General features: G+C 49.6%; 1 long non-coding RNA gene across 4 annotated transcripts in view; it reads right to left on the bottom strand.

The window, feature by feature from the left end:
* Positions 1 to 440: 440 nt before the first annotated feature.
* LOC123289681 (uncharacterized) overlaps positions 441 to 15,375 on the bottom strand; it is a 345,699-nt gene continuing 330,764 nt past the window's right edge. For 2 of the 4 annotated variants that reach the window (XR_006533749.2, XR_011506668.1), the window contains exons 2-4: positions 11,667 to 11,821; positions 5,042 to 6,563; positions 452 to 2,612 (exon numbers count right to left, since the gene is read on the bottom strand). This is a non-coding gene — a long non-coding RNA (uncharacterized lncRNA). Of the gene's footprint in view, positions 2,613 to 5,041; positions 6,564 to 9,686; positions 9,823 to 11,666; positions 11,822 to 15,375 lie in introns of all 4 variants that reach the window. The other 2 variants (XR_011506667.1, XR_011506666.1) reach the window with 2 other exon arrangements.

Below are 15,375 nucleotides of genomic sequence, written 5' to 3'. Positions count from 1 at the left end.
AGTTGGGAAGGAAGTCCTTTCTTGCTTCGTAGAGAGTATTTTCACCAGCTATAAATTCGTGCTCAAGCTTTTGTTCTGCTTGTTTTGTTTTGGGCTGCAATGGTGGTGGGTGGGTGATAATACCTTGCAGGGGAAAAAATAAAGCAGAAAAGTACCAAAATGCTGACCTGAAATTTGAAAATAACAGGAAAGGGGTTGCTTCAGCTGGATGTAGACATTATACAATAACCTGCAGTAATTTACATCTCGTCATTATCCAACATTTGTAGCAAGATTCTTCAAAAGTTACTTAAGAGTTCATTTAAGATTGCTGACTGAGATCACAATACAGTAATTAGACGGAATTAAAGTTAAAATGGAAAGAAAATGAATCAAACTATAAAATACAATATGTACTGCCTCCCCTCTCCCACCCCCCCCCATCATGTCTTCTCATAAAAGAAAAGAAGCTTTGATAATACATTATGTTACAAAAGCAACTTTAACCCAGGGTGGCTTTGCACCGCCTCGTGCTAAACCACATGCTCAGCATCTTCCTCCATTTTGGCTTTTCCTCTTCCATTTCCTGAAGGAGGTCTTGGAAAGTCTAAGGCTGCCCTACAGAAATACAATATAAGCCACCAACAGGAGCCACACAGGTCAGTGGTCAGTTTAAATTTCCTAATAGCTACATTTTGAAAAAGTAAAAAGAAGCAAGTGAAATTAATTTCAAGAATGGATTTTATTTTACTGAATATATCAAAAGTATCATTTCAACATGAAATCAATATTTAAAAATGATTAATGAGGCATTTTACATGCTTTCTTTCATACTACACCTTTATTTTTTATTTTATTATTTTCTTAAAAATAATTTTGAGGAAGACTAGCCCTGAGCTAACATCAGCTGCCAATCCTCTTTTTGCTGAGAAAGACTGGCCCTGAGCTAACATCCATGCCAGTCTTCCTTCATTTTATATGTGGGATGCCTGCCAGAGCATGGCTTCACAAGCGGTGTGCAGGTCCATGCCTGGGATCCAAACCAGCGAACAGGTCAGGGCCCAAAGCGGAACGTGCGAACTTAACTGCTGTGCTCCCAGGCCAGCCCCCATACCACACCTTATAATCGGGCGTGTCTTGCACAGTCACAGCACACCTGGTCACACTGTAAGTGCTCAGTAGCCACGTGTGGCTAGTGGCTATCATATTGTATAACAGAGGTCTACATGGGCAGCCAAGGAAATTACACTGGGAGAAAGTAGCAACTTGGAAGCGTTGGGAACAAAGTGATAACTCGACCCACTCTAGCAAGCTGGGACAGTGACCTGGCTCTGACGCTCAGAAGAAAGAGCTCAGAAGTAACCGCCCTGTGCTGCACTGATGTCACTTTTTTGCTGCATTTGTTGAATTCCCAGGAGGACTGGATCCCTCACCCACGTGTGTGTACCTAAGAGAATATTCTTCTGACCTATTTGACTTCTCCTCCCGAGGAGCCAGGCACAAGCCGCCGCCAGCACTCAGCCAGCCTGTGACTGCGGGCCCCCAGGGGAATGGTGTGTGTGTGACTGCATGTCACTCACGTGTGACAGTGGATGTGTGTGTGTCTCTGCATACATGCGTCTGTGTGTGTTAGAGACTCTGGGTATTTGTGTGAGTGTGCATGAGTGCACAGCACGTGAATCGTGTGTGTGTAAGAACAGGCACGGCGAGCGTAAGATTGAACGTGTGTGAGAAGGGGAGGGAGGCAAGCTCAGGACCCCTCCCCAGCCCCCAGGGCGCTGGCCCTGCTGTGGTCCACTCTGCCAGGCCAGCAGCTCCACCGTGGCAAGGGCCTTTTCAGCCTTTCAGCAAACATATGTTGGACACCTACAATGAACCAGGAGCTGTCTACACCCTGGAGAGACACGGTGAGCCACCTGGCAACAACGCCGTCTCCCTGGAGCTGACATTGTCCTGTGTGCCCACCCACTATAACCAGGACCTCCACAGTACGCCTCCCCAGCCATGGCTGGCTTGGGGCGCACAGGGCGCTGGGCGGGCCCTGGAGAGGCTCTCTGCCCCAAGGCCAGGCCCGGGTGCAAGACTTGCAGAGACTTCAAGAGCAACCCAGGGTCCAGGCCTAAATCATACAATTTTCTGGGGAGAAAAAAGGTATTCTAGTTCAATTCCCCCAAAGGTGTCCATATTTGCAAAGAGCCTGCCTACGGCTTTTCCTGGATTGAGACGGAGGCCTCCACCTTCACCCCAACCAAACAAGACACCCTATAGGGCCTTTTCTCTGTTTATTTCCCTGTTCTGCTTGCTGTGCTTACGAAAACAACATCTGGCTCCATTCTCCTTCCAAATCCTGATCCCTTAGTTTGTCAAGAAACCAAGGTAAAACTAAGGCACCTCCAGAGGCTGCGAGTCACATGGTGGAGGCCTGAGAGCTTGCTGGGGAGACCTCGGGGCGAACCCGAGAGTCCACGGGGCCCTGGGGAGACCTCGGCCTTCTGCAGCCTTCAACCTCGACGCTTAATTCTCAGCTCCGGGCTAGGAACTGGCCTGGTGCCCGTCTCCGTGTTGACTGCCTTCTCCTGGGAAAAATTTCCAGCCCACGGACGAAGTAGGGAGAGGAGAGTGGAGATGGAGTGCTGTAAAGAAGCAGAAGGAGGACACGTCAACGCAGCAGAGGAGAACACAAGCTTGACCCGAGAGGAAAGAGGCCTTCCCAGGCGCCCCGGGTCCTCCCGGAGGCTCAGCTCCGCCGGCCTCTGCCGCCCTCGGACCCCACAGCGGCCTGCGCGCCGCGCGCTCCCCGCGCCAGCAGGTGCGGCCGGGGCGGGACCCAGCGCTCGGCCTCCACCCAGGGCAGCGGCCGCGGGCACCAAGCGCATCCCTCCTGCCTTCGAAGGTCTAGAGAAACGAGGTCACCCTGGAGGACGGGGGGTGGGGGCGCGAGGCAAGGGAGAGGCAGAAGCATGGTGAGCCCGGCAAAACCGAGGGAGCAATTGTGTGACCGAGACGCGCGTGCCGCGGGCAGCCGAGGTGCCGGCCCGCTGGCGAGGGCGCGCCCAGGGGCGCCCCGCGCGTCACTAGCTCATTTGCTTTAGGGCCGAAACTGCTCTGCTGTCGATGGTTTTGAGTTCAATCGAAAGAAAATAACTTCAAAACCTCTCCCCGGCGTTATCCTTCAAACGTCAGACGGTGTCTTGTTAAATTCACTCCACTCGGTACCTCGGCTGCTCTGAGGGAATCTAAACTTGCAAGCAACACTTGAGAGAAACCGCGAAAACCTGGAAATCTCCGCGTCGTTGGAGTCAGACAGCCGGGCTCGGAACTCCAAGCACGGGTTTTAAAGTTTGTGAATCCACCAGAAAGAGGAAATTACGGATCATCACCAGTTGTCACTTGCAAAGCTCGCCCCCCTCCCTCTCCCCACACGAGGGGATCAAGAGTTTGAAACTTGTCATGGAGAAGAGAAGCCTTTGCCGAGAAGGCTGCTAATGAATTCAGATTGTATAGTTTTCAAAATCTGATGTTTTGCAATGATGACATTAGTGTGGCAACCGAGGGTCCGGGGCGACAAGTCTGCGCAGCTGCTCCGCGCTTTGAAACGCCGGAGACAATGGGCGCCAGTGTTCCGGGCGCTTCGCCTCTCCGCGCCATTTGCATAGTCTGTTCTGCCTGATTGACCAGCGGGTCTGTCGCGGGGACCAGCATTGTTCCCAGATCACTTCAAGATGGCCGAGATGACAAGATTCAGGTGAGAGATGAAGTGGGATGGTTCCCGAATGCCACAACAAAAAGCGGCCCTGGGAAAGGCGGTCGCAGCCGGGCTAGCGGACCCGGGAGGGCCGTTCACTTGTTTGCTTCTAGAGACCTCATCAAGTTGCTGGAGGGGAAAACTGAAGACAAGGATTTTAACAGGAATTTACGATGCTCTATTTTGGGGATAATTTGGGGTCCTCCTTTATCTAAAAATCCAATACTTTGGTGGCATTTCAGTTCACTGTATTCTTCTACTCTTAGAAGTTTCAGAGTTAAACTGCCAAAAGGGAAAAAGTTTCATTCTATGTGGCCAAAAACTGTCACGAATTGAGACTGAATCTGCTCTTTTCCAGAAACACTATTTTGGAAAGTTGCTCTGGTGGTCCCTCGGCCAGCAAATCTGGGTCGTAGAAGTCAATGGAATCAAATGGGTTACTTCCAAGTCACCACCATACGCGTTGCTTGGTTTCAGAAGTCAGTCGTTTTACACCTTATTGTGCACAAGAAAGTCACACGCGCGGTCCCTCCACCACCACACGGATTTGCATTTGACACCGACTTTTTGACTTCAGCTCAGAAAGTCAAAATCGTCGCCCTACAACTGCCTTTTCCCCACAGGCCTCGATTCCATCGGCCATCGGTGGGCGCTGCGGCACTGGGTCCGGGGCTCCACACCAGGGTTTTCTCTTTCGGGGATCTCACTGACGGGAGTGTAAATATTGCCATTAATTTGCAAAGATGCGGACCCTGGAGGAGGGCATCTTGCGGGAGGGACCTAAGGCAGGGCGGGTGAGTGGACCAGGGGATTAAGCTAGAGGAATCCAGACGGAGGGAGCGAGCCTTTTCTGCAGAAAATAAAATAGTGAGGTGGCATCCTGTCTCCCAGATCAAAAGACTTGATTCCTGCACTGACAGCGCCTCTGCCGCGTGGACCCGGAGCCCGCGTCACGGTGTGCCGAGGGCCTCCTCAGGCCCAACTAGACCCAGGCTGCGCCCGGCCTGCAGCCCCGCGGGGCCCCTCCTCCTCCTCCTGGTCCTCCTCCCTTCTCCACCTCCTCCACTTTCCTCTTCTTTCTTCCTCCATCTTTCTTCTTTTCCTCCTCCCGCTTCCTCTCCAGCCTCATTCCTCCCCCTCCTCCTCCCTCTGCCTCCTGCACCCCCGCGCCACCCATCTGAGCAAAAGCCAGCTCTGGAGAATGCACCCAGCAGCCACGCCCGCGGGCACCAACCCCAGGCACACGGGGTCGCCGGCAGTAGCCAGGCTGGCCCGCCCCGCCCCGCAAGCGCGGCGGAGGCCTTTTCATGTCCTCACCCTTATTCGCTGCGGATTGCGGCGACGCTTATCTCGGGAATATAACGATTAATCCAGCCGCAGGTTTCCAGATAAGTGATTGTGATGGAGATTGTTGGCGAGAAAATAGACAATTATCCGCTGTTAGCTTTACATAAAGATCGCATTAACTCAAATTAGTTATCAGACAAAAGACCGTCGGCGCCCGCGCCCTGCCGGCCCGCGCCCTGCCCGCGCCCTGCCGCGGGGACCCCCGGACGCAGCCCGGCCCAGCGCGCGGCGGGCAGGGCCCAGGCCCAGGGAGCACAGGGTGGGACGGCGTGCAGGAGGGGAGCCCGGGCGCCGACCCCACGCAGGGACTCGAGCGCTGCGCTTGTCTGGACGCGGCGCGGGGCTCCCGACGCGCCACAGGAGGGTCCCGGGGGCAGCCCGCGCACCAGCTCCGCCCCCCCCCCGCTCCCTCCCCCGCGTGCCAGCTCCCTCCGCCTGGCGTGCCTCCTACGCCGAGATCCCCTCCCGGGCCTCGACCTTCCTTTCCCGCGCGCTCCCCGCGGCGCTGCCTTCTCTCTTCACCGCCCTCAGCCCGGGGTTGTCGGTCCTTCAACGCGAGCAGGGGACGTCATTCACTCCCTGGCAGAGGCCCGACCCTCCTTCCCGTCGCGGAATCAGACTCGCCGCAAAGGTGTCCTCGGCCCCAGCCGAGTGCTCTTCGACGGGGCGGTCCCGTGACCCGCCGCCCCTACTCCCCGCGCACAGTCGCTGTCCTCCCACAGCACCGCGTCGGGGTAGCTCTCCACCGACCCAGTTACCACGAGACGGACAGGAAAGGGGGGCTGGGGGAAAGAGGGGACCGAGCGACCCTCGGAGCTGCGTGTCGGTGGCCTAGGGGCCCGGCGGGGACCCGGAGCGCCAGGGTGGGCAGGGGCAGGGATGCTGGATGAACAAACGTTGCGCACGGTCCAGGCACCCGGTTGCCTCCTGCGCGCTCTTTCTCCCATGTCCCTACTGGTGTTGACAGGGGCCCGTCGGGGCACGGGTTTCACTGGCGCTGCCAGAGCAAACGCACAACCCGCCACCCAGCGCCCCGGGCCGGCCGCAGGGCCCTTCGGGGTCCCCACCGCCGCGGGCGCGCGCTGGCGCTGAAGCTCCCGCCCGGCCGGCCTCTCTGGCCCCCAGGGTCCCCGGGCCCCGCTGAATAGGGCGGATAATGACCCCCGGTTCCCAAGGCAGGCTTTCTGCTGCCTGGTGAGCTTGGATTTGTGTGGTCCAAGCCTTTCCCAGCTTGTCCCATTCTGTCACCGGGATAAGGGGCTCCCTCGGCTCGTTTGCACCTGCGTCGCTTTTGGCTCCTTCAGGAATGCGCTGAAGCTTGTAATCAGCTTTGTGAAGCCATTGAGTGCACGGCTGAGTGAAACTTCCAAAGCTCGAGGAAAACTGGCCCGCTGAATAGGAGCCAGCATGGGGCTGCTCTCCAAGCCTCCGCGCTGCCAAATTCCAGCAGAGCCCCTCACAATCGCGCTGCGCGGCTCCACCGCTCCCCGCACTGAGAAAAGTGAGAAAAGAAAAGCGAAAATACCAGTCACCGAGGTTAGCCGTTTGTTCCCAGATTAATGGCAAACGGCTCCCTCTCACCGCCCCCTTCAACTTAGCTCACCGATTCAGGAAATATGACATAGCGGAGGGAGGACCGTTTTTAATAACAACTCATCTGTCTCATATTTTGGCTGGAGGTTCCCCCAGCTCATAGCTGAGCTGCAAGCCCCAAGTCCCCGGGGAGCCTCAGGCCTGGGGACTTATTTACAATTGGCTGTGCACCTTGCCTGAGTGGAGGAGTTCGATGAAGCCAAACATGAGCCCCCGAATCAGCGCTCCAAGGCCTCCAGAACATTTCCTCAAGGAAACAGAACAACAAACCAGTCCCATCCCTTCTCTAGGTTGCCCTCACCCACTTCAGCAGGAGCCTGTCCCCCAACCCTGGATCCTTGGATTTCAGTGGCTTTGGAAAGAAGAAGGATGCAGGGAAAGCAGAACTTCTCTGACATTAAGATGTGTTTGCTTTTTCTGGACAGATGACTTTAGGACTCGAGTGCAAACGCTGTTGGAGCTGCAGCTGCCACCATATGGCATGTGTTTGTGGCTGCGGTCCCAGGAAGACAGGCCGTCTCTGAGCTACTTCTTCCTACAGAGTCTGTGCCCCTCACACAGGAGCCTCCCAGGGCTTCCTGAAAGGCCCTCGGTCTCTCTCCCTATTGCATAGATGGAGGGAAGGAGGTTGTAGACTGGCGCTCTCTCCAAAAAAGGAAATCCTTGGCAGCCAATAGATCTGCTAGCTTGCGGAAGGCAAACCCATACTACTCATCAACCGTCAAGTCAAGACATATGAGCATCCATGGCTGTCACCGGGTCCAGGGCAGGCTCTTTCTTGGTGCTCTTACACCCCACCATCGCAAACAGTGCCTGGTGCATAGGAGACAGTGCCTGTTTGTTGAACGACGTTGTCCAGTTATGTCTCTGAACTCAGAGTAGGAGCAGGTCTTCTGAAGCATGGAATCCTTTCTCCGATTGTGTATGAGGCCCTCTCCAGTGAATCCTGATAGACGTGACTTGGAGAAAAGAAAGTGAAGGCAACATGGTGATCTGTGCATAAAAACTCTCTTTGCAATTGCTATGAATTTCTTTAGCTAATTAATTCTTCTCACCATGAATTGGAAGCCTTTCCTCTTCTGCAAGCACCAAGATATCGTTTTTATGACTTGATCTGTATTTCCATCGCTTTCTGGAAGCGTTACCTCGGTCCTGCAGGGCTTTCTCTGCTGCAGCACCTTGCTTTTGTCTTAACGGGCCTCTTTAAATCCCAAACTTGTTATAAAGCCTTGGGGAGAACAAGGGGGAAGGAAGGAGAGCAGAGTACCCCTGTGGATGCCTGGTGACAGCTTTCTTGGTTACATTCTCAGGAGACCGGGAGTGGGCGAGAATTCTCATGTGTAGACGTGAATATGCGTAAGAAGCTATAACATGTGAAACAGCCTGTTTGAGTGAGGACACTGTACGAGAGCGGTCAAGTGATGTGCCTGGAAGTACTCAGGGACATCGTGACTGTCCTCCAGAATAATGAGAAGAAAATAAGGGACTACTCTATCCTGTTTTAAAACACATCAGATAGCTCTGTTGAAGAGCAGGGTAACTCTCCCCTTCATACAATGCTGAGCCCCCAAAGGTGGCGCATGGAGAGAATTTAAAAGAGAAGTTAAACATCTCTCTGTGCCAGGCTTTATGCACTCATTTGTAGGTGCTAAAACGCTTTCAACATCCCAAATTCATACCGCCCATTTGAAGATTTAAAGTTTAATTTTTTATTGAGAAGTTTGATATGTTGTTTTCAGCCGTGTTTCTCCTTCCAGCCATTCTCGGTAACAAGTCAGGAGGATATGCAGTAATTCAGAAATTAGTGAAATTTTATTCTTGGTGGGGGCGTTGGATTAAGAGGCTGGGAGAGTGTGAAACAAGTCAACGTGTAATTGTATGATAAGGCTCTCACGAGGAATTTATTGGCCAAGTTGCTATTTCTATTCCTTCCTAATCTCGTTTAGCACATTCATTCTCTGCAATCTGTCTCCATAATCTTCTGTGGCAGAATGGCAGCCAATAGAAGCATGCATGTTTGGAGAGGAGAGAAAATATGCAGAAGCGTGATAAACTGATGCTAATTATCCATATTTAGGACACCAAGTGCAGAAGATCAAGGTTTACAAATAACAAACCAGAGCCAATGATGATGGCTTCCTCGTGTGGAATATGTTGGAGGGGACCAGATAAGGGTTTCACGCACAGGAGAGATTTATTGGTCAAAGGGTTCACCTTCCACTTTTCCACTTTTATATAGCAGTAAATTATTTAGGCTAAATTCACCAGAACATTACTCTTTTATTTGGCGATGTGCCATGACTTGCTCTTTCTTTGTGTGCTTTCAATGCAAATCCTTGTAGTGTAACATCAGTTGATAAGGGACAAATAATGGAAGTAATAGGTAATTCCCTTTAAATGGCACATATAGGATGGCGAGGTAATGCTCCCAAGAAGGGTGACAGGAGGTGAAGAGCACAGGGCCGAAAGAGAAGCAATATCAACCTCAGCCATTACATGATGTCTCTGCCAGAAAAAAAGGGAATATAGACATTCACTCCATGTACGTGTGCATATGTGTCTGTGTGCTCCCCAAGCCAGCAGGCTTGTGGCAAGAAGCAGGTGTTCGAGCAGAGAGCCAATACATCTATTTTTCTGGAAACGTCTGGAATCCTTATCATTTAAAAGTTAAAAAAGCCAAACATAATCTTTCTCTTCTCTCTACTGTCCCCACACCACCTCAAACCAACCTGATATTTATAATTGACTCCCGATCCTCTCCAAGACTTCTGGCTCCAAGGAAACAAACAGAAAGAATTCAGGATGGAAATACCACGCGGTGAGGTCGAGGGGTCAGTGGTGGAGTCTTTTCTGTGTTACAATAATTGCCGTGTAAAGTTTCCAGAAAACAAGCACCAATTCAGCTCAGCACTTTACTGCAAATGTGCGTGCTCATTTTGAAATTTAAAATATTAACTAAACCCCATTCAGTAGTACTAACTTTGACTCGTTTGTTTTTTTGACCCATCACCAGCTTTCGTACCCATTGGGAAGCTGGGCTCCTCGCTTCGTCCTTTGAGTCTTCCAGAGTTTTTCTTTGTCACTTTTCCAGTTGGTGATAGACGAGGCAATAGAAAGCTTCTGTCAAATACACATTGCAATTTAGCGCGAACCACCTACTAGAAATACAAGACTTTTTAGAACCAGAAGAGCCGTGGTGAAGATTGGGAAGATAATTTACAGTCCCTGCATGGGGAAGTCTTAGGGAGGAATAGCTCATCCTTGACACAAACAGTTTCTCTCCACCCTAGACTATGTGGACCAGAAATTATCTGTAAGTTACTACCACACGCATTCACTTTTTCTTTTCAACGAGCCTAAGGGGCCATTTATTCTAAGATGCGTCTTGATTTTATATGCCACTATGAAAGAAAAAACTGCCAGTTATGCTTGTAAGTTGTCACTGATGGTAATGGTGCCTGTAGGGTCCAGAGATAAGACTGAAAATGTGTGTGAGAACCAGAGGAATACAGCGTGCAGAACGGTGTGAGTCGAATAATGAGTTTGTAACATTTTGCCCAAAATATTTTCAAAATTACCCATTATTCCATGGAAATTAACTTTGTTAAAAATAACGATATGTTCAAATAATATGTGGCGAACAAGTGCGACACATGCTCTACAGTTAGACACAGACTCCCGACAACTGTCCATTCAATTCACCAAAAAAACCACAAAAAGCAAAAAGACAAATATTTGTTCATGAGTAATAATCTGGCAATCGAGGCTAAAGATGTAGATTGCTGGCATTTCTGGGAATGACCTAGGCCAGAGAAAGAGCCTTGATTCTTCAGTTTAGTTGATGCATGTGGATTCCAGAAAATCAGAGTGTTACTTCACATACGTTTGGTGTCTGCCAAGGTACCGTGAATAGTGTAGGCTTGGTTAGGCTTGGTTAGGTTTGGTTAGGCTTGGTTAGGCTTGGTTAGGTTTGGTTAGGTTTGGTTAGGCTTGGTTAGGCTTGTTAGGCTTGGTTAGGCTTGGTTAGGCTTGGTTTGGTTTGGTTTTGGTGCCCAGACTGGAGGTTGTTGATTTTATTCCCAGAATCGCTTTTTCTCCCTGAATTACAGGCTTTTTGCCTAAGTAATCTGAATGGTGCCGAAACTCTTTACCTGTACACTGTCTCTTGTCACCAAATGCCTCCTCCTCCCTCACCAACAACCACTAATCCATCTGTGGAAACTGGTCATTATTATGAAAATAGGACTAAGTTCAGAGAGATCAACAATTATTTTTTAAAGTAACCCGTTAAATGCAAGGAACCAGTTAAACTGCTTACCAGTTGAAGCTAACTTTTAAATTTTGACTTCTTATTAAGATTAAATTCAGCTTTTTTAAAAAATTAGCTTGTGTTCATGCATTTGGACACTGGCAAATTTTCGCCCCACTAGAAGTGGACCTTGGCAGAATGTGGAAAAGCAAAAGAGAGGGGAAAGGTCCCCAACCAATTGACCTAGGGATTCTAAATGTGGCCGCTATCTTGGCCACACCCTTCTAGGCTGTGCAGTGTGTGAGTGCCCACATGCGTGTGGGAATGTGCGTGTGTGCACACGCCCCCACATGCTCACGGGTGCTGCCCAGATGGTAGCAAGTTGCAGAAGCGCAGCACTTCCTGTTCCCAGCGAATGAAGACCCTGACTGAGTCCGGGTCAGGGAGAAAACACAGAGGTATGGAGACGCCAGGGAGAAGAACACAGGACTCTGGATGTAGCGCACCTCTGAGTCAATGTCACTTTTGTCCCTCCTTATAGCTCGTGGTGCCACTGTGTGTGTAAATGTGTGGTTTATGCTCAGCTCCCACTCTTAGGGCTTTTTCTCACTATAAAGCGAGTGGTTAGTTTGGTGTCTGACTATGTTCTTTGCTCTTCCTTCTCTCCAGAACCTTCCCCCCACCCTGTATCAACTAACATCAAATATTTATTCAGTGCATGCAAGCATCAGTAAGTCTCTCTCTCATAAATACCTAGCTCCCATTGAATCTTCAAATGATGCATAAGGTGGCTTTGTGCGTGCGTCTTCCTGAGCGCACTCCTGGACCCCTTGAGCGGAGGCATTTCAGCCCCTTTAAAATGTCTCTGAGCTGGATTTCTCATCTCTGGGCAGTGTGTATTGAGGTATCTGAAATAAACACGGAAGTCCAATTATTATTTGCCTGTGAACTGGTTAGCAAGATGATTACAAGATACAGTAAATACACTTGGCAGGTTGAAACATACTTTCAGCTCCAATGACTTCAAATAGCTTCTGAGTAAAACAAATAAACAGAATAATGGTGGGATTTATTTGGAATTATTCATTATGAGACTACCCAAGGCATGACATTTTCCAATCACGTCTTAATTTTCTTTTTAGGAGCAGAAAGGGTTTTCATATCTTGACATATTCATCACCCCGGGGCGGGGGCAGTCATCTCTCTGGCTCCGAGAGCTAATGGGATGCCGTGGGGTCTTGTGTGGCCCTTGCATGGTTTGCCCTGCCTTCTGCACATTAAAAGTGAAGCAAATACCCAGGCTGACTGTCCTAGATCATGATCTATGAGTTGATGTGTTAAATGAGCCCGTTGCTTTCAAGGTTATAAATGACAAGATTTTACTATTACAGGTAATTTATAGCTATTTCCTGTTTGACGTGACAGATCCTTGTGGAGAAGTCCAAATTTGTCTGCTTGACATACATTTATTTTAACACTTTCCCCTTCTCCAAATTCTAGCATGTATTAACTACTGTTTTCCGAGGTGTCAATTTGCACCTGTGGGGGCTACCTCTTGAGGCTTCAGTGAGGTCCCCTGGCCTCTACTCCAGATGGCTGCCTGCATTTCAGCAGCTAATGTGGGTGATTACTGGCATATTTACTGTAATTTATAAAAATCACAGGAAATGACATTTTTATTAGTCACTGACCCCACTATCACCAACTGCAATGGATGTTATGCATACAAATCCATTTTTAAAAATTGTTCTTCTGAAATCAGAAGGTCTTTCCAGTCTCTAATTCTGTAAAATGATCATGTTTCACTTTTGCTTACCATGAATGGGATCACAAAGGCGCTCAGATCTTGGCTTTTGTCATAGGGCCTGGAATTTTCTGTGTGGGAACTAGAATAAGAGTCAGAGAAATGCTCTCCAAGACTGAGAAAGATCCCGAAACGTCCAGAGCTCAGTCCTTGAGGAGGTGTAGACAGGGGTTAAGGGCATGAGCTTGGGAGTCACGCTGCAGCTCATGGACGCACTCCCAGCCTGTAGTGAGGATCACATACGTGTTTGCTGTTATTATTGCTGTGGTGTGTGCCTGTATTCCTACATCCACTCCAGCGACAGACTCCAGAACCGTGGCCAGAGCTGGTTCCATGCAGAAATGAGACATGGCATCTGAGAAACAGAATAGAATCTTACTTCTGCCGCTTCCTCCCCCCATGCCTCCAAAAGGCGCTGCTTAGCTGAGAAGAGAGGGCATGGGTTGCATCTTAAAGACTGAGTAAGAATTTTCTATGTGGACTAGGGTGGAGGAGGCAGAGGATTTGTTATTAGCCAATGTGTGGAGTTATAAGGAAAGGTATTGGGATTTAACACAGCAAGGGTTTTTTTGGTATTAGTAGGGAGTAGAGTGCATTTGAGGGAGTAGCAGAAATGAGACTGGAAGCAAGGACAGGAGTCACATCATGAGTAGCCTTGAATGCCACCCACACTAAAGAGTTTGAACCTCATCCTTTGGCAACAAGAAGCACTGAGGACCGTTCGATTGTTTGGGATGTATTGAGGATAGCCTGGTTGGAGGTATATGATTTGGGAGTCAGAAACGGTAGTTGAAACCACAGAGTTGATGAGATTGCCGAGGGGAAAATATGAGAGGAAAAGGGAAGAGGGATGAAGGTGTCATCTGGGCAATATGGTCTCCCACAGGGAGATGGGGAAAAAGCAGTGGGCAGAGAGGGAGGAGCAAGAGGCTCATGTCAGGAGATCTGAGAGAGGAAAGAATTTAGGAAGGAAGAGTAATCGGCCACCTAGAAGGATGTAGAAAAGCAGTCAGTGAAAGTCCCCCAAATGGAACATTAGGAAGTCATTGTAAGCCGGGACAAGAGGGCCTGAGGTGGGATGGTGGGGCAGAGATGCACTGGTGAGAAGGTGAGAAGGGGACAGGAGAGCAGACAGAGATCAAGACTACAGACTCTGCACTCAACCAGAAAGTCTGGGCTTGGCTCTGAAGGTGGGAGAGAAAGTGCAGCGGCTGCAGGGGAGGGGCGTCCATGTGCTTCTGTAAAGGAGACTTCAGCTCTTTAGGAACTGGAAGTGGTGGAGAGAGGAGGATCAATGGCCAAGGAGTATTGGAGATTCGGGAGCGTGAAAAGCAACAGTCATGACCACAAACATTTATTAAAAACACTGCAGGTACCACGCACTATGCTATTTTTTATTTTTACCTTCGTTATCTTGTTTAATCTCCATAATAATCCTACCCCCTCTTCATAATTGAAAATCACACAGAAACGTCAACTTTGGGATTTGGACCCAGGCTAGTGTGACTTCAAAGCTGGGCTTTAACCACTGCTGTGCTGCGTTATTGAGAATAATTGTGGAGCCAGGAGGAAACAGACCTAAGAACAAAATGGAGACTGGGAGAGAGCTAGAGAGGAGAAAGAGGGGCTAGTGTGTGTTAACTGTTCAACATTCACCAATTCACCCCGTGCACTAGACACTTAAAATCTGTTATTTTTCTTCATAACAAAGATGAGGGAGATGTTTTTAATGCCCATTTACAAATAAGGAAACTGAGGCTCAGGGGACACAGCTAATACTTAGGAAAGTTAACATCTCAACTGACATCTGCGGGACTTGGAAATGCTCCTAATTGTCCACCATGCCACCCTCAGTGAGACCTCTGAGAGGGGAAGAGAGACATCAATGGGACACCGATGAGAGACATGGATGAGAGACATTGATGAAACATTGATGCGATATCAACGAGAAAGATTGAGAAGACATGGGTAAGAGACATGGATGAGAAACATGGGTGAGATATTGATGAGACATTGATGAGGTGAACATAGGGTCTGAGCACAGGCACCATCCTGATAGGCACCTCTGCTTCAGAAGAAGCAGCCAAGTCATCTGAAAGAGAAGGAAAGGATGTGATGGGTTGGACAGCTTAAGGGGAGTGGCTGGAAGATTGAAGTAGCAGCTCTCAGAAATGGAAGAAGAATCTGACCAGGGAGGTGCACACAAGGAATCCTGAGTGGCTCTGAGGGCCCAGCTGACTTTTCAGATTAACCTAACGAAATGCAGCATGAGCTTGTAAGGATCGGCTGAAACATAGCACAGATATTTTTAATTGGATTAGGGGTTAGAACAGGATATGGCCATTTCAAGCCCGGGGTGGGAGAGACGCCAACTGAGTTGAAAGGTCTTGAATGGAGCAGCCTAGTGAAGACCCAGGGAAGAGATGAGAGACGCCATTTTGTGGGTGGAACACAGCTCACTATACAGAGCATTTCAGAATCAGAAGCTCTGACTCCGGCAGAGGTACCTGTGCCTTCAGTAGGAGAGAAATTAGTATGGAAGAGTGTGAGGGAGAAAGGAAGAGAGAGACAGAGACAAAGAAATAAAAGAGAGTCAGAGAGAGAGACAGAGAAAGAGTGAGAGACAGAGTGAGTCAGAGCGAGTGAGAGAGACAGAGA

Source organism: Equus asinus, chromosome 11, assembly GCF_041296235.1.
Source record: "Equus asinus isolate D_3611 breed Donkey chromosome 11, EquAss-T2T_v2, whole genome shotgun sequence".
NCBI classification, from domain to species: Eukaryota; Metazoa; Chordata; class Mammalia; order Perissodactyla; family Equidae; genus Equus; species Equus asinus.
This window is presented reverse-complemented; position numbering and strand designations above follow the sequence as displayed.